Consider the following 18,753-nt stretch of genomic DNA (forward strand, 5'->3'; position numbering starts at 1 on the left):
GCAAGCTCCACCTCCTGGATTCACGCCATTCTCCTGCCTCAGCCTCCCGAGTAGCTGGGACTACAGGTGCCTGCCACCACGCCTGGCTAATGTTTTTTATTTTTAGTAGAGACGGGGTTTCACCATGTTAGCCAGGATGGTCTCGATCTCTGACCTCACGATCCGCCCGCCTCAGCCTCCCAAAGTGCTGGGATTACAGACATGAGCCACTGCACCCGGCTGAAAGAGTTCTGATTTCTAAAGTGACCCAGCTGAACCAAGAGCCAAACTGGGATTCAGCACCTGGCTGTTTGCTAAGTAGGTGATGCCTCAAGGATTCTCCCTGCATGGGAATTTGTGGCAACTTTTTTGGCTGAAAGAGGCAAGAGGAGTAAGGTACCAGCATTGCTGGATAAATCCAGGACTGCTGAAGGGAGTGTTGTACACTCTTGCAACGAACAGAATGGAAGAATATCTGCATATTTATTCTCAGCATATCCCAAAGGACATCCAGAAAAATCCAGGGAGACTGGGGTGGGGGAAGCATAGCCGAAGTCCTCTAGTTAGACATGTGAACTCCAAATATGAGAGACAGGTCTCAGTTAATTTAGAAAGTTTATTTTGCCAAGGTTGAGGATGTGCGCCCACAGTACCGCCTCAGGAGGCTCTGACGACATGCGCCCAGGGTGGTCAGAGCAGTTTGGTTTTATACATTTTAGGGAGATATGAGACACCAATCACCAATCAACGTATGTAAGATGAACACTGGTACTGTTCAGAAAGGCAGGACAACTTGAAGTGGGGAGGAGGCTTCCAGGTCATAGGTAGATAAGAGACAAACAGTTGCATTCTTTTGAGTTTCTGATGAGCCTCTCCAAAGGAGGCAATCAGATATGCGTTTATCTCAGTGAGCAGAGGGGAGACTTTCAATAGAATGGGAGGCAGGTTTGCCTTAAGCTGTTCCCAGCTTGACTTTTCCCTTTAGCTTAGTGGTTTGGGGCCCTGAGATTTACTTTCCTTTTACAGGCACATGGAGGCATTGAATACTGAAGTGTCCCACTTTGTGCCCTCAGGTTGGTGAGGCTTAGAGTTGTTCAGGTTACATGAGAATAGGGTCACATAAACAGCTGTCCCACTGTGGGCTTGGTTTTCTGCAAGGTACTGAGTTCCCCACTATGCCAGGTGTGTAAGCAGGCGCTGTAATAGGAGAGAGGGCAGTAAGTTATAGCAGCAATTTTTTTCTTTTTTCTTTTCTTTCTTTTTTTTTTTTTTTTTTTTGAGATGGAGTTTTGCTGTTGTTGCCCAGGCTGGAGTGCAATGCCGCGACCTTGGCTCACCACAACCTCTGCCTCCCAGGTTCAAGCGATTCTCCTGCCTCAGCCTCCCAAGTAGCTGGTATTACAGGCATGCACCACCACACCCAGCTAATTTTGTAGGTTACAGCAGCATTTCTCACTGGTCCATGGACCATCAGCCTAACAGTTACTTGGAGTTGCTCCAACATGTGTATTCCTGGGCCCTGCACAGACTTAATCAGAACCTCTAGGAAGTAGTCCAGGAGCTGGCATGTTTTGCTACCTAGCCCAGGGGATTCTGATGCACAATAAGAGAATATCCGGTAACATTAGCACTTCTCAATCTTAAAAGTACATACATGGTCTTGGGACTACGTTAAACACAAATTCTGATTCAGAAGGTTTGCTATAAGAGACTGACCATCTGCCCGGTGCTGATGCTGGTTCACAGGCCACAGTCTGAGGAGCCAGGAGTTTAGATGATGACTTCAACAATGTAATGCCAGCCCTCACACCGTACACTCCTATGGCTGAAGACTGGACCACACATTGGTACAGAAGACCAGCAAGGACAACAGGGTTCCATTCTACCAGGCAAGGCCAGGAGGAAACAAAACCAGTCTCATGAACTGGCTGAATAGTTCCAAAGAGACAAAAGCTCTATGGGCAAAGAGAGAGATGCGCCTGAGATTTAAGTTTACATGATAAAATGGTAACTGTTATTTACTGAACAGTACTGTGTGCAGGTGGCATATTCTGGCCACTTTAAACCATTATCTGAGCTGGCATTTACCACAGCCATATAAAGTAAGCACCAGAATCTGAGATGAATGTGGTTGACATTAAATAATATTTGAGATTATTCTGCCTTCTAGGCACATGGTAGCGCTGCACTTCCTGGCTCCTTGTGGATGGGGCCAATGAGCTGTGGGTGGGTATGACATGCTAATTTTGGGTGGGGCCCTTTTATTGTGGGTTCAAGCCCCTCCAGTGCTACCTTTCCCTGTCACTGTGACTGGCAACATTCAAATGATGGCTGCTCCAACAGCTGGACCCTTTGGTGTGGAAAAAACAGAGCCTCACCATTTGACCTATGAGAGACACACAGCATGCATGATAAATAAAATTTGTTGTAAAAAGCTGAGTTTTAGGACTGTTTGTTACTGCACCATATAACCTTGTATAGCCTGACTAATACACATAAGCTTCAACAGCTAGGATTTCACAAGGCCAGGATTTAACCTAGATCTGGTTGACTCCATAGTCTATGTTCACTCAATTCAATGTAGGGAAAGATATTGGCATCCACAAATCTCAGCCGAACCACTCTGTCAACAGGATGAGAAGGACGATTTCCAGGAGCCGGGCTGACATAGGAATGAGAGGTAACTCATGGAGACATCCATCAGATCTTGGGGGACTGTGGTGAGTAGAACAAGAGCCCTGGTCAAGCCTATGTGGGTCACAGAAACCTCATCCCAGAGCAAGCAGCTCATCCCCAGTCCAGCACAGGGATCGGGAAAGACCCTGGAGGTGACAGCAGAAAACAGCAGCCCCAATTATAGTCTGACCCAGGCTATTGAGCCCACCTGACCCAATGAAAGCCACCACCAAAATCTGGGGGCCCCAGCACATAGGCGGAACTGATGACAGCTGAAGAGAGAGCAAGAGAACAGAGAGAGACAACAGCCAAGAAAACAGGCCCTATCCCAGAGCAGGCCAAGCCTCACCATGTTGTCACTTAGTCATGCTCAAAGGATGCTACAGGAAGGAAGGGGCACCTGCTGGGTGCTTCTGTAGAAGAGGCAGGCCTCATGGGGTATGATGAAAGGGAGCCTGACTCAACAGATGAGGCAGGGCACCCACGGGCAAGAGACCCAGTGGAGCCGCTGCTAATGAAAGAAAAGGGTACTTGCACTATCCATGGTTCTGAGGCTAAAGCTGCTCCACCAAGTGGGTCTCAAACATATTAGTGACAATAGCTGTTGCTTCGTATTGAGTGCAGGTACCATCATTATACCCTTTTCCAGATTAGGAAGCTGAGACATGGAGAGTTTAAACAACACGCCCAAGGCCACCCAACTAACAAGTGGTGGAGCCAAGATCCCAGCCCAGGGGATTTGACTCTTCTTCTTTCTGAGACTGAGTCTTGCTCTGTTGTCCAGGCTGGAATGCAGTAGTGCAATCATGGCTCACTGCAGCCTTGACCTCCCAGGATCAAGCAATCCTCCCTCCCCAGTCTCCTGAGTAGCTGGGACTACAAGTGTGCATCACCATACCCAGCTATTTTTTCTGTATTTTTTTGTAAAGACAGGGTTTCACTGTGTTGCCCAAGCTGGTCTCAAACTCTTGGGCTGAAGTGATCCTCCTGCTTTGACCTCACAAAGCACTAGGATTACAGCGTGAGCCACTGAGCCTGGCTCAGGGATGTGACTCTGATCTCACTCTTCCTCCCTCAGCTGTTTTCCCATAGGCTCTTGTGGCTACACAACATCTGCTCTGTCCTCAAGTGGGGTGATTCTGTCGATGTCTGGAGAGACTTTGGTTTGCCATGCCTTGTGGATTAACTAGGTGCTACTGGTATCTAGTAGGTGGAGGTCAGGGAGGCTTCTAAACACTCTATAATACGCAAGACAGCCCTCAACACAAGGAATGATTTGGCCTCAAATGTCAACAGTGCTGAGGCTGAGAAAACCAACGTTAGACCAGCACTATCCAATAGAAATACAATCAAGTGGTCAAGGCCCGGTGGCTCACATCTGTAATCCCAGAACTTTGGGACGCCAAGGCAGGGGGATTGCTTGAGCCCAGGAGTTTGAGTTTAGCCTGAGTAACACAACAAGACCTTCTATAAGAAATCAAAAAATTAGCTGGGCGTGGTTACACATGCTGTGGTCCCAGGTACCCAGGATGCTGAGGTGGGAGGATCGATTGAGCCCAGGAGGTCAAGGCTGCAGTGAGCCATGATCTCACCACTGCACTCCAGCCTGGGCACCGAGGCCACACTACCCATAGGCTGCTCCCAGCCAGAAGCGAGCATGCTAGGTACTAGTGCCACCTGTTCCTGCAGGCAAGAGAGTCCTCTAATAGTCAACAGTCCACCAGAGACTCCCAACTGATCTGGCCAAATGTTCCTAGAGCTGTGTGTTGTGTCTCAGACTCCTCCTGCCCAACCTTCTTCCTTCACCCTCTCCCCTTCATCAGCTGGCTTACTGTTCACTTCAAGGTCAAGACATTGGCTGTCTGATGCAGGGACAGAAATCCCTGGCACGGCCTCCATGGTCATCTAGCAAGGGGAGGGTGGAGCAAAGGCTTGGTCCCACAGCATATATTCACCCATCTCCTTGTCCATTTGTTGTCTTCCAGCAGAATGTAAGCTCTGAGAAGGTAAGGAGTTTCCTCTCCTTTCCTACAACTGCTGTCTTCCTTGTATCTAGCACAGTGGCTGGCACAGGCTAGGTGCTCAGTAAATATCTGGTGAATGAACCCAGGTCCCCTGAATTCTCTGCTTCATTTCACAAAGCTGATCTGAGCACCTATTATGTCTACAAGCTGTGGCAGGTGTTGGGGATAAGATCTGAGCAAGACAGGACCCTTGCTTCAAGGCACTGAGTTCTCAAAGGCAAGATGGTAGCTATACAGCTAGGCACAGAATTGTGTGACTACAGACTATGGCCACAGAGCTCCTCCTTGCTGACAGCTGGTGGGGGCTGGTGGTGGCTTTGTTTACCGAGCATCCCTGCAAAGGGATTTGGGGCTATGTAATCTGAACCCAACCAGAAGGTCAGAGAAGGCTTCAGACCAAAGTTTAAGATAAAGAGGCTGAGGCAAGGCTCCAGTCCCAGAGCATCCCCAGGAGGCCTACCCTGTTCTTCCATGAATGTCTCTTGATTAGAAACTCTAGAGTCTAGGAGGTCAAGGTGGGAGGATCACTTGAAGCCAGGAGTTCAAGACCAGCCTGGACAACAAAGCAAGACCTCATCTCTATAAAAAATAAAAACTAAAAATAACTAAAAATAAAATGAGAGACAGAGAGACCAGCCTAGGCAACATGGTGAATCCCTGTCTCTACAAAACATACAAAAATCAGCTGGGTGTGGTGGTGTGCACCTGTGGTCCCAGCTACTCGGGAGGCTGAGGTGGGAGAGTCACTTGAGCCTGCGAGGCAGAGGTTGCAGTGAGCAGGGATCGTACCACTGCACTCCAAGTCTAGGTGACAGAGCAAGACCCTGTCTCAAAAGAGAGAGAGAGAGATTGAGAGAAATAGCAGAGTCTGACTGGAGCTGAATTATTGAGCTCAGCCTGGGACCAACTGTCCCACCCACTGACCAGCATTGAGGACAGAGGGTAAACACTGCAAAGGAAGTGATCAGCTTAGAGAACATTTTTCATCACTCCAAGGCCTGATGTTAACCACACTGAGGCTTCACATTAAACAGAACACAATGACAATGTTCTGGTTATGTTTCTTGAAAACAGCTTTTTTTTTTTTTTTTAGAGATACACATTAAAATATTTACAGATGAAATCATATAATGTCTGCACGTTGCTTCAGAATAATATTATAGGGGAGAAGGGATAGGCTGATGGCCATTAGGGCCTGGTGAAGGTACCTGAGTTCTGTCTATCTTTAGGTTAAAACTTTTTCATCATAAAAGGTTTTCTGAAAAAAGCAAGAAAATGTAAAAATAAATATATATAGATTACATGTGGACTTGGAGCAGCCAACACCATTGCTTCTTGTCCCCACCAGCAGCCAAGACTCCTCAAGCTGAAATATTGGGGTCGGCCACACCTTTGCACCACAGCTTCCTTTGTTCCTCCTGAAGTCTTTCCTAATTGTGCTGGAATACAGGCATTGCAGCAGGGAATCCCCTGTTCCAAAGCCTTTGCTGGATTTTTTTTTTTTTTTTTTTGAGGCGGAGTCTCGCTTTGTCGCCCAGGCTGGAGTGCAGTGGCGCCATCTCGGCTCACTGCGAGCTCCGCCTCCTCGGTTCTCGCCATTCTCCTGCCTCAGCCTCCTGAGTAGCTGAGCCTACAGGCACCCGCCACCATGCCCGGCTAATTTTTTTGTATTTTTAGTAGAGACGGGGTTTTACCGTGTTAGCCAGTATGGTCTCAATCTCCTGACCTCGTGATCCGCCCACCTCGGCCTCCCAAAGTGCTGGGATTACAGGCGTGAGTCACCGTGCCCGGCCACTGGATCTTATAAATCACAGGATTTCACAGGAGATGTGGCCCTGGATCAGATACTAACGTCTTATGTCTTCCCTTGAGTGCTGGGAAAGGGGAGGCTGGAGACTGGGAAACATTTTGCCATTTGCAGTCTTAGGAGATCTTTGCAAAGATTTCTCCCTCTGGCTGGTTTTGACCAGGATATTGCCAAATTCCACATCTTAAGAGTCTTGGTTTCTGGATCCTCCCGAGCCTTTGAGTTTCCCGTGAGGCCACAGCTGCAGGGAGGCTGAGCCAAGTGGCCATAACAACCAGGCAGAGTAGCAGGAAGAAGCAGGGGCAGGGTACAAGCCTCCCCCTCAGGAGGGGAACTTCCCTGTGCCAAGGGGAATGAAGGGACCCAGGAGAAGCACAGCAGACCCAGTACCCTACCTCTTTTTATAGTCCAGGTCCCCCACAGACCCCTTTATCAGCTGGCTTACTGTTCACTTCAAGGTCATGACATTGGCTGTCTGAGGCAGGGACAGAAATCCCTGGCACGGCCTCCATGTTGTCCCTCTGCAGAGACAGGAGGACTCAGGCCTGGCCATGATGCTGGAGTCACCGTGGATATAGGCCCTGGCCCATCTGACTCAAGAACACATACATAACTGGAACCAAGAGGCTGGCCAATCCTCTCAAGCCCCTGGCCACTTGGAAGACCCTAAGCCTCCTTGCAGGTGGCCAAACTAAGCAAAGTCACTTGCAGCCACCCTTCCACGATGGGTTCTACATCACCCAGCTGTGAAAACCACCCACCCCCATCCCCATCCCCTTCACACTCACGCCTTCCTCCTGAGCTCAAGGGGCCCTGGCCCAAGATTCCTTTAGAACCAGGAAGGAGGTTTTGTCCCTCTGAAAATCATCCTTTTCAAACAGAAGGCATTTATCTTGGCCAGGCTTAAAAGACAAAGAGATGATAGCTGAGCTCTAGGGCCCATCCCACAGACAATATCCAGAAACCTTCTCCCCACAATTCCCACACCAGCCTCCCAGCAGCTGGATCTTTTTTCCACAGGATTTGCCTACAAGACTTCTCTCCGGCTTTATCTCAGGCGGGTTTGTCAGGGGAGCAATGTCACCATCCCTCCACCAAATTCACCTCAACAACATTTACTGAGCACCAAGTGTGTCCCCACGGTGGCTCAGCCTTCCCACGCACTGTCCTGATTTAACCCCACGTGCTTATAACCCAAGGGAGAATCATCGGGGTATTTTATCAATGTAAAGACACACATCTTAATTGTTCATATTTTCATGCACCTGAAATTTGGGTGGGTCTATCTAATTACAACTGTGACGTGGCTGTCCTGCCTGGTCCCATACAGACTCAGTCACAGCAGTTCATAGCACTGTCACTTTAATGAAGTTTTGGGCATGGTTGTTACTTCAAATGTGGAGTGTAGGTGCTATTTTAAATGTCTTCAAAAAGATTCAACTGTGATTCAGCTTTGAATTGAACAGCTATTGTGCACACAGGAAGCCTGGGAACAGAGCAGCAGAATGCCTGTGCGATGCTGGCGAGGCAGACACATATTCATCTCTGCAGACAGGCCCATAAGTCCAGATTTTCTTGCAAAGCAACAACCAAGTACTTAAAAACTTAAAACGGGACTTAAAAACCATCCCAGGCTGGGCACAGTGGCTCACAACTGTAATTCCACAGCTTTGGGAGGCCTTCAGGATTACTGAAGCCCAGGAGTTGGAGACCAGCCTGGACAACATGGTGAGACCCCCATCTCTGCAAAAAAAAAAAAAAAAAAGAAAATACTTAAAAATTACCTGGACATGATTGTATGTGTCTGTAGTCCCAGCTACTCAGGAGGCTGCGGTGGGAGGATCGTTTGAGCCCGGGAGTTCCAGGCTGCAGAAAGCTAGGATTGTGCCATTGCATTCCAGCCTGAGCACCAATGAGATCCCATCTCAAAAACAAAACAAAACATCCCCGGGAAGAGTGGACACACTTGCAAGAAATGCCTCACTTCCTGTGCTTCTCGATCAGGGGCCACCAAATGTTTCATGCAAAGAGTGATAGGGAATATTTTTGGTTTGTAAGCTACACAGGCTCAGCTGCAACCACTCAACTCTGCCATCAGGGCCTGAAAGCAGTCGTAGGGTTGTAACTATGCTCCAACAAAACTTTTTTTTTTTTTTTGAGACGGAGTCTCGCTCTGTCACCCAGGCTAGAGTGCAGTGGTGTGATCTCGGCTCACTGCAACCTCCGCCTCCCAGGTTCACGCCATTCTCCTGCCTCAGCCTCCCCAGTAGCTGGGACTACAGGTGCCCGCCACCACACCAGGTTAATTTTTTAAATATTTTTAGTAGAGACGGAGTTTCACTGTGTTAGCTAGGGTGGTCTTGATCTCCTGACCTCATGATCTGCCGGCTTCAGCCTCCCAAAGCGCTGGGATTACAGGCATGAGCCACCGCGCCCAGCCCCAACAAAACTTTATTTGCAAAAACAAGTGCAGGACCACATTTGGTTCATGGGTGGTAGTTTGTTGTCCCTTTCTCTTGATAGAACAGAAAACAATGTGGAAAAATGAGGGCACTGATGATTTTAAGTCAAAAGTGATACAGAAGATGAACTTTGAACTAAAAAAAAGTTTTAAGAATATCTTACTTCAATGATATTTTATCTGTATGTACTTACAAAAGTGATGTGTGATTAAAAAACCAAACAAGGGGATTGCCATCAGCAACAGCCCCAAAGCCCACTGGGCTCCTTGGTGGGTTGTGAGTTCAGCAGCCCCAGCGGGGTGCATCAGTCGAGCACAGCTGGGACTCCCCACAACATGCGTGTCCCAGGCTGGCACTGAGACACAGCGCTGATGTTGCTGCCGGGGGCTGCTGATGGCACTGGTGCTGGTGCTGGGGTGGCTGCTATGGGTGAGGGGGCGTCAAGGAAGAGCACAGTAGTGTGCAGATGTGAACCAGGGTCCCCAGGTGGTCGCCTTTGAATGGGCCAATGTCCAAGACCTGTACATGATTGTGCTCTGCATCCTTGCAGCCAGCCTGGCCAAGACTGGTTCTACCTGTCCCACAAGGTCACCAGCATGGTCCCTGAGAGCGCCCTGCTCATCATCCTGGGCCTGGTGCTGGGCAGCATCCTCTGGGTGGCCGAACACATAACATCCTTCATGATGATGTCCCTCATCATGCTAGATGCCAGCTACTTCATCCCCAACCAGCTCTTCTTTGGCAACCTGGGCACCATCCTGCTGTACAAGGTCATCAGCACCATGTGGAATGCATCCACCATCATCCTGTCCCTCTATGGCGTCTCTCTTAGTAGGCTCATGGGCTACCTGCAGATAGGGCTGCTGGACTTCCTCCTGTTCGGCAGCCTGATCACCACTGTGGACCCAGCAGCTGTCCTGGTTGTGTTTGAGGAGGTTCATGGCAATGAGGTCCTGTTCATCATCATCTTCAGGGAGTTGCTACTGAATGACTCTGTCATCATGGTTCTGTACAATGTGTTTCAATCTTTTGTGACACTGGGTGGTGACAACGTGACCAGCGTGAACTCTGTGGAAGGTGTAGTCTCCCCTTCCTTGTGGTGAGCCTGGGGGGCATGCTGGTGGGAATGGTCTTTGCCTTTCTGTTGTCACTGGTGACCCACCTCACCAAGCATGTGCACATCATCAAGCCTGGTTTCATGCTGGTCATCTCCTACCCATCCATTCTGATGTCTGAGAAGCTGTTGCTGTAGGCCATCCTGGCCATCATCTTCTATGGCATCTGCTGCCATAAGTACATGAAGCCCAACATCTCAGAGCAGTTGGCCACCACCATGTGCTACACCATGAAGATGCTGGCCAGTGGCACCAATCCCATCTTCATGTCCCTGGGCACCTTAGCCATGAACCTGCTCATCTGGACGTGGAACATGGCATTCATCCGCCTGCACTGGCCTTCATCTTCATGTACTGAGGCCGTCAGTGTCATCCACTCCTGGCTCCTGGACTGCTATTGGATAGTGTGGCTGGAGATCATAGGCCAGGTGGTCATGTCCTATGGAGGCCTGCATGGGGCCATGGCTTTCATCCTGGTCATACTTCTGAATGGAAACAAGGTCAAGGAGAAGAACCTGCTTGTCAGCACCACCATCATCATCTTCATCATCTTCTGGGGTCTGACCATCTAGTCCCTGGTGCAGTGGCTGAAGGTGAAGAGGAGTGAGCACTGGGAGCCCAAGTTCCACGAGAAGCTGCAATGCCACCCTCTAGACCACATCCTCTTGGCCATCAAGGACATATCGAGGCATATCAGGCACAATGATCTCAGAAACATGTGGTCCCACTTTGACAGGAATTTCCTCAGTGGAGTCCTCATGAGAAGGCTGGCCCAGAAGTCTCCAGAAGGGATCCTCAATGTCTTCCATGCACTGAACCTGAAGGATGCCATCAGCTAAGTGACCAAAGGAGAGTGCCTGAGGTCCCTGGCCTTCATCAGCTCCCCAAGTACTGATAACGTGGTAAACGTGGACTTCACACCACGATCGTCCACCATGGTGGCCTCTGTCTTCTACCACCTGAGGGAGAACATCAGCACCATCTGTCTAGACATTCAGTCCCTGGAGCAGCATGGCAGAGCATTCGGTACGGGGAGGACACGGTCATGCACCACACGCTGCAGCAATACCTGTGCAAGCTGGGGAAGGAGTATATGCATCGCTACAGCCACACCAGCTGAGGACAAGAAGCAGGACCGAGATCTCTTCCACAGGTCTATGAGGAAGCACCTGGAATCCTTCAAGTAGACCAAGCTCGGGATCACCCAGAACAAGAAGGCAGCCAAGCTGTACAAGCCAAAGCGTGCCCAGAAACAGAGAACTCCCAAAGCTCTGTACCCGCTCCAGCATAGCTGCACTAATGCCAACCCAGGCCAGGGCCTGGGCCTGAGTGGCCATCCTGCACTGCGGAACAAAATGAATTTGCAAAAGTGATACCCCAGGCAAGGCTCCAGGCCCCTCCCAGCCCAGCATCTCTCCCCGGCACGGTGGGGTGCATCCAGAGTGCCAGGACTCAGGGCCTGACCCTGGAGTGGCTGCAGGCCCAGCAAGTGACCCAGGCTCAAGTGCTATTTTCAGGTACTTAGCAGTTTGTTGAACTGCTGGGTCACCTCGTGGGCTGCAGGTAAAGTTGCAGGAATGTCTTCTGTTTGCTCAGCACTTGCGATTTAGACTCCTTGAACCAGCATCTGCCCCCTTTCCCTCCCAGTTACCATCCTGCCCTTGCCAGCTTTGGAGGTGGAAGCTCTGGGTGGCTGCCATGCAAATGCCTCTTCTGGATCTGGTAGCGCAAGGGGGGATAGAGGGATGAGGCCTGAAGTGACCTTGAGGTCATTTAAATTTTCTAAATTAGACAAAACAATTAAAAAAATATATATATTCCCATGCCTTTTAAAAATCAAAAACACGTACTGTTTCTTTTCAGTGTAAGCAGTTTTAATTACATACCAGGTGCAGAGTCTAGGATACAAGACAGAACTGCAGATAAAGTCTCTTTCCAGCATAGCTAGGAGACATGGCTCACTCCACCTGTTCCCAGGCCTCACCTAGAAATCTAATGAATGGCTCCAAACCAGGTAAACTAAATAATTTTCCAAAGTCAAAGAAGCAGTTTATGACATTAAAGCACTTAGCCAATTTAACCTCTGACTTAATTGAGAACAAATGTCTAAATTTTAAAGACTTTTTTACCAATAATTTTAAAACTGTATTTCCCAAAGATTACTGAAGTCATGTGAAATAAAAGGCATGAGAGTGTCTACTTTTCTGACAACATATTTAAGAGGTTTCATTTTCTCTTAATCCAATTAATTAGAGTACCTTCATATAAGCATCACACACACAACACTTCTAGACAGGAGAAGATCTAGCAGTTGTAAGTTTTTCTTTCCCATCTTATGACTTTCTGACTTGTCCTATATTTTGCTCTTTCCTAGTCATTCTACTTTAGGACAAGAATTTGCCATACAAGATGCTCTCTCACATAAAATTTCTTTCCTTCATAACCTATCTTACATAAATATATCTTCATATCCACAACTTTTTCTTTTCTTCTTTTTTTTTTTTTTTTTGAGATGGGGTTTTGCTCTTGTTGCCCAGGCTGGAGTGCAATGGTGTGATCTCTGCTCACCACAACCTCTGCCTCCCAGGTTCAAGCAATTCTCCTGCCGCAGCCTCCCAAGTAGCTGGGATTACAGGCATGTGCCACAACACCTGGCTAATTTTGTATTTTTAGTAGAGATGGGGTTTCTCCATGTTGGACAGGCTGGTCTCGAACTCCTGACCTCAGGTGATCCGCCTGCCTCGGCCTCCCAAAGTGCTGGAATTACAGGCATGAGCCACCATGCCCAGTTTCCACAACTTTTTTTAGATCTCTCTCCCCTACTAATTTCTGATGCCCACCCAAATCAAAAAGGTCAGATAAAGCAAGGCAAAACAGAGTAGAGCCTTAGATTTTGAGAGGGACCTGTCTGCTTACAGGTCTTGGGGTTCCATAAGGAAAACAGACGTTTCTCCTAAAATGGAGTCTATGGCACCTTCTGTTTTTCCTAAGGAGTCCCAGGTTGTCAGGAATTACCTTAGGTCCTCTCATATGAGCATCAAGAGTGGCAAGAAGACAGACTAGGGAAATAATTCAGTCAACTGAGAAGAAAAAGAAAACCTTAGTACTGTTCCCCTTGTAAAGATGGATAAATGGAGGCACCATGCATACTGTACGGAACCCGCCCAGGCAATGCAACCTGGGATAGCATGCCCAACGTGCCCCCATGGAGAGCAGTGCAGACCCAGATACCACACCTACCCTGCTTCCTTTTCTACCACTCTGGCCATACTCCCACTGTGGGCTGCCCTCCTACCGCTCTCCCCGCTGCAGTCTCCATGGCCACCACCAACCTCAGCTAAGCGAAACACGTTGCCACACGCTCAAGCCTACCGCATCCAGCAAGCGTCTTCCCCTTCTCCTTCTCTAAGCTGGGCACCGAACATCAGGGCATGCAGACACAGAAGAGCCCGGTAATGGCCTGATTCCTTGCCCCCTCAGCCGGCTTTATATAGGGAGGTTTTGCAACTGAGTGCCTGGACTACATGTTCTGATTGGATGAGAGAAAACGTCTAGGCCTACTCTGATTGGACTTTATTGTCATGTTCTGATTGATTGCCTTAAGAATTGCTCTCATCCAATCAGAACATGATAATAAAGTCCAATCAGAGTAGGCCTAGAGGTTTTTCTCCCATCCAATCAGAACATGTAGTTCAGGACCCAGTGGTGTAACTTCCCTATATAAAGTATGCTGAGGGGATGTCAGGCCATTGCAGATTCTTCTGTGTGTGCCTCTCCAGCAGCTCTTGCCCGGCTTAGAGGAGGAAGAGGTGAAAGGAAAGACACCTCCCTCACTCTGGCCTAAGGCACCGCGGGTCACCTCACTGCTGTGGTTGGTGGTTGCTGCCACGGAGACTGAAGAGCCGCCGGAGTAGTAGGAGGGTGGCCCACAGTGCAGGAGCTGCTCAGTGCCCGGCTTAAAGGAGGAAGAGAAGGGGAAGACACCTGTCCCAAGCTGGAGGCTGGAGCTCTCGGCACCCCGGCTGGCCTCTCTGCGATTGGTGGCTATAATGAAGACTGCAGACCCGCCTGAGCGTTAAGAGGGAGAAAATAGTTTTTGGGTAAATGGAGGGGGAAAAGAGAGTGGCAGGTGGAAGGAGTAAAGAGAGAGTGGTAAAGGGGGGAAAACACAGGGGCGAGCAAGAGGGAGAGGAAGTTTTGCGAAAAGAGAGTGGGGAGAAAAGTTTTTGGGTAGATAGAAGGGGAAAAGAGGGTGGCAAGCAGGAGCCATAAAAGATGGTGGGGAAAAGAGTGGGGGAAAAGTTTTTGGGTAGACGGGGGGGAAAGAGGGTGACAAGCAGGAGGAGGGAAGGAGGGTTGGGAAAACGATGATGGAAAAATAGTTTTGGGGGGCAGATGGAGGGTGAAAAGAGGGTGGCGTGTGGGAGAGGGGCAGGAGTGGGGAAAAGAGGTTGTTGAGCAGGAGCGGGGAGAAGGCTTTGTGAAAAGATGGTGAGGGGGGAAAGACAAGAAAAAGGTTTTTGGGTAGATGGAGGGGGAAAAGAGGGTGGTGAGTAGGAGGGGGCAAGAGTGGTGAGCGAGGGAGACAAGGTTTTCCAAAAAGACCATGGAGGAAAATGTTTTTGGGTAGATGGAGGGGGAAAAGAGGGTGACAAGCGGGAGAAGGTAAAAGGGTGGTGAGCGGGAGGGAGAGAAGGTTCTGCGAAAAGAAGGAAGACAGAAAAGAAAGATGGTGCAGAAACAAAAAAGGTGGGTAAAAAGCTTTTGGGCAGATGGAGGGGAAAAAGTGGCAAGTGGGAGGAGAAGAGAGGGTGGCGAGAGGGAGGTAGGAAAGAGGATTGGGAAAAAGATGATGGGGAAAATAGTTTTGGGGTACATGGAGGGCAAAAACAGGGTGGCAAGCAGGCTAGGGGAAAGAAGAGGGCGAGCGGGAAGGAGGAAGGGCTTTGTGAAAAGACGGTGGGGAAAAATTTGGGGGGTAAATGGAGGGGGAAAGAGGGTGGCGAGCCGAAGTGGGGAGAAGGCTTTATGAAAAGACAGTGGGGAAACGTTTTTGGATAGATGGAAAAGGAAAAGAGCGTAGCAAGGAGGGGAAAAAAGACGATGGGGAAACAGTTTTTGGGTAGATGGGGAGGGGGCAAAGAGGGTGATGAGTAGCAGGAGTAGGAAAAAGGCTTTGGGAAAAGATGGAGGGAAATGTTTTTGGGATGATGGAGGAGCAAAAGGCTAATGAGAGCGGAAGGGGGAAAAAGAGGGTGGGTAAAAACTGTGGGGAAAGTTTTTGGGTAGATAGATGGGGAAAAGAGTGGTGAGTGGGAGAGTAGAGAAGGTGGTGTGAAAAGACGGTGGGGAAAAATGATGGGGAAGAAGTTTTGGGGTAGATGGAGGAGGAAAAAGGATGGCGAGAGGGAGGGGTCCGAAGGCGGTCAGGAAAAGAAGGCAGGGAAATAATGATGGGAGAGAAAGGTTTTGGTTAGATCTTTTTCTGATTTTTAAATCAGATTATTTGTATTTTTGTTTTTGAGTAGTTTTTGTCTTCTTTATATATTTTGTGTATTAACCCCTCGCCTGATGCATAGTTTGCAAATACTTCCGTTCTCTGGATTATTTCTTCATTCTATGGATTGCATCCTCTGCTTTGCAGAAGTTTTGAAGTTTAATGTAATTCCATTTGTCTATTTTTGCTTTTTCTGCTTGTGCTTTTGATGTCTATTTGAAAATTCCTTGTTCTAACCAATTTCCTATTTTTCCTATGATTTTTCTCTAGTAGTTTCATAGTTTCAGATCCTATATTTAAATCTTTATTTTGAGTTGATTTTCTTACATGGTAAGATAACAGTCTAGATTTATTCTTCTACCTGTGGGTGTTGGGTTTTCCTAGCACAGTTTATTGAAGAGATTGTCCTTCCTGAATATGTGTTCTTGGTGCCTTTGTTAAAATTGAGTTGACTGTAAATGTGTGAATTTATTTCTCAGTTCTCTATTCTGTTTCATTTGTCTATGTGTGTCTGTCTGTCATTTGTCTATGTCTGTCTGTCTCTCTGTCTCTCCTCGCCACCCCCCTTTTTTTGCCAGTACCATGCTGTTTTGGTTACTATAGATTTGTAGTATATTTTGAAATCAGTGTGATGCCTCCAGCTTTTTTCTTTTTATTCAACATTCTTTTGTTCATCTGAAGATATTTTGCATTTCCATGTGAGTTTTAGGCTGTTTTTTTTTTTTTGTATTTCTATGAAGAAAATCTTTTGTAATTTAACATGGATTGCACTGATTCTGTAAGTCATATATTGGGTGACACAGATATTTTAACAATATTCTTTCTAGTGCATGGACATAGGATAGCTTTCTATTTACTTGCATTTGCTTTAATATCTTTCATCAATGTGTTTTATAGTTTTCATTGTGGGATCTTTTGCCTTTTTGGTTAAGTTTATCCCTAGGTATCTTTTTTTGGTGAGTACTGTTAATGAAATGGCTTTCCTGATTTTTCTTAGGTGTTTCACTATTGGCTCATTGGTGTGCTACTCATTTTTGTATATTGATATTGTGTCTTGCAATTATACTAAATTTATTATTTCTAGTAAGATTTTTAGTGGAATCTTTAGGGTTCTCTATTATATGATCATGTTACCTGAAGACAGAGAGAATTTGACTCCTTTTTTTTCCAGTTTGGATGCCTTTTATTCATTTGTCTAATTGCATTCTCTTGCCTAATTGCTGTAGTGAGGACTTCCAGTACTATAATGAATAAAAGTGGTAAAAGTAACCACGTTTGTTCCAGATTTTAGAAGAAGAGCTTTTAAATTTTCCCCATTAATTATGATGTTAGCAGTGGGTTTGTCATATATGGCCTTTATTGTGCTAAGTAATGTTTCTTTTGTATTCATTTTGTTGAGTTTTTATCATGAAAGAATGTTGAATTTTATTTTTTTCAGCATCTACTGAAACGATTATATGGTTTTTGTTGTTGATTTGCTGAATATGATGTATCACATTTATTTGTTTATTGAATCATCCTCATTTTCCTCAGATGAATCTCACTTGATCATGGCAGATTATCTTTTTATTGTATCGTCAAATGCAATTTTCAAGTATTTTGTTGAGGATTTTTTTGCATCTGTGTTCATCAGGGATATTTGTCTGTGGTTTTCTTTTTGTGTTGTGTCCTGGTCTAGTTTTTGTACCAGGGTAATGCATGCCTTATAGAACAAGTTTGAAAGTATTCCTCTTCATATTTTGGGGAATATTTTGAGTAAAATCGGTATTTGTTGTTTTAAAAATGTTTGGTAGAATTCAGCAGTAAAACCATGATTTGTGTTTTTCTTCAATTGACAGGAGACTTTTTATTACTGCTTTAATTGCATTACTCATTATTCGTCTGTTCAGGTTTTTTATTTCTTTATCATTCTATCTTGGGAATTTGTTATATGTCCAGAAATTTATTCATTTCTCCTACATTTTTCAATTTGTATATAAGTGTTTTTAGTAATCTCTTACAATCCTTTGTATTTCTGTGTCATCAACTGTAATGTCTCCTTTTTCGTCTATCATTTTCAGTTTTTCTTAGTCTAGTTAAAGCTTGTCAATTTTGACTTTTTTTCAAAAACAAAAAAACCCCAGCTTTTGGTTCCGTTTGACTTTTTGTATTTTTTTTAGTTTCAATTTTTTATTTTTTTCTAATCTTTATTATTTTATTTCTTTCTACTAATTTGATTTTTCTTGTTTTTCTCATTACTTGGTGTATTGTCAGGTTGGGTATTTGAGATCTTTCTACTTTTATACTGCTGTGTTGACTTCTTTACCCTTATATAATCATCTTTCTAGTTTTTCTTTTTTTGACTTAAAGTCTATTTTATCAGATATAAGTGTAGCTACTCCTGCTTTTTTTGTTTCCATTTGTATGGGATATCTTTTATCATCCTTTCATTTTCAGTCTATGTATGTCTTTATACGTGAAGTGAGTGTCTTAGTCGGTATATAGTTGGGTCTTGTCTTTTAATCCACTCAGCCACTTTGTCTTAATTGGAGAATTTAATTCATTTATATTCAAGATTATTACTAACAGGTAAAAACATACTGTTGCCATTTTTTACTTGTTTTCTGGTTGTTTTGCTACTCTCTTTTTTTTGTTCTTTCTCCTTTCCTTTCTCTTCTCTCCTCTCTCTCTCCTTTCTTCCTTTCTTTTCCTTCCTCTTTCCCTTCCTTCCTGTCTTTATTTGTAGTGAGGTCATTTTCTCTGGTAGTGTGTTTTAATTTCTTGCTTTTTTATTTTTAGGGTGTCTATTACTGATTTTTGTTTTCTGGTCAGCATAAGGCTAAACAACATAATTATAACGAGTTATTTTAAACTGAAGAAAACTTAACCTTGATTGCAAAGAACAAAAAAGAGAGAAAAAAAACTAAAAACATTTACCCTGTAACTCTATCCCCCGCAACGCACACACATTTTGTATTTAGATGTCTTTCAGTATTTTTTTTTTTTTTTTTTTTGAGACGGAGTCTCGCTCTTTGGCCCAGGCCGGAGTGCAGTGGCGCTATCTTGGCTCACCGCAAGCTCCGCCTCCCAGGTTCACACCATTCTCAGCCTCCCGAGTAGCTGGGACTACAGGCGCCAGCCAACGCGCCTGGCTAATTTTTTGTATTTTTAGTAGAGATGGGGTTTCACCATGTTAGCCAGGATGGTCTCGATC

General features: G+C 46.2%; 1 pseudogene; it reads left to right on the top strand.

The window, feature by feature from the left end:
- The first annotated feature begins 1,082 nt into the window (after positions 1-1,082).
- Positions 1,083-11,436, top strand: LOC101152296 (sodium/hydrogen exchanger 3-like; annotated as a pseudogene).
- Positions 11,437-18,753: the final 7,317 nt, after the last annotated feature.

This window comes from Gorilla gorilla, chromosome 23 (assembly GCF_029281585.2).
Source record: "Gorilla gorilla gorilla isolate KB3781 chromosome 23, NHGRI_mGorGor1-v2.1_pri, whole genome shotgun sequence".
NCBI classification, from domain to species: domain Eukaryota; kingdom Metazoa; phylum Chordata; class Mammalia; order Primates; family Hominidae; genus Gorilla; species Gorilla gorilla.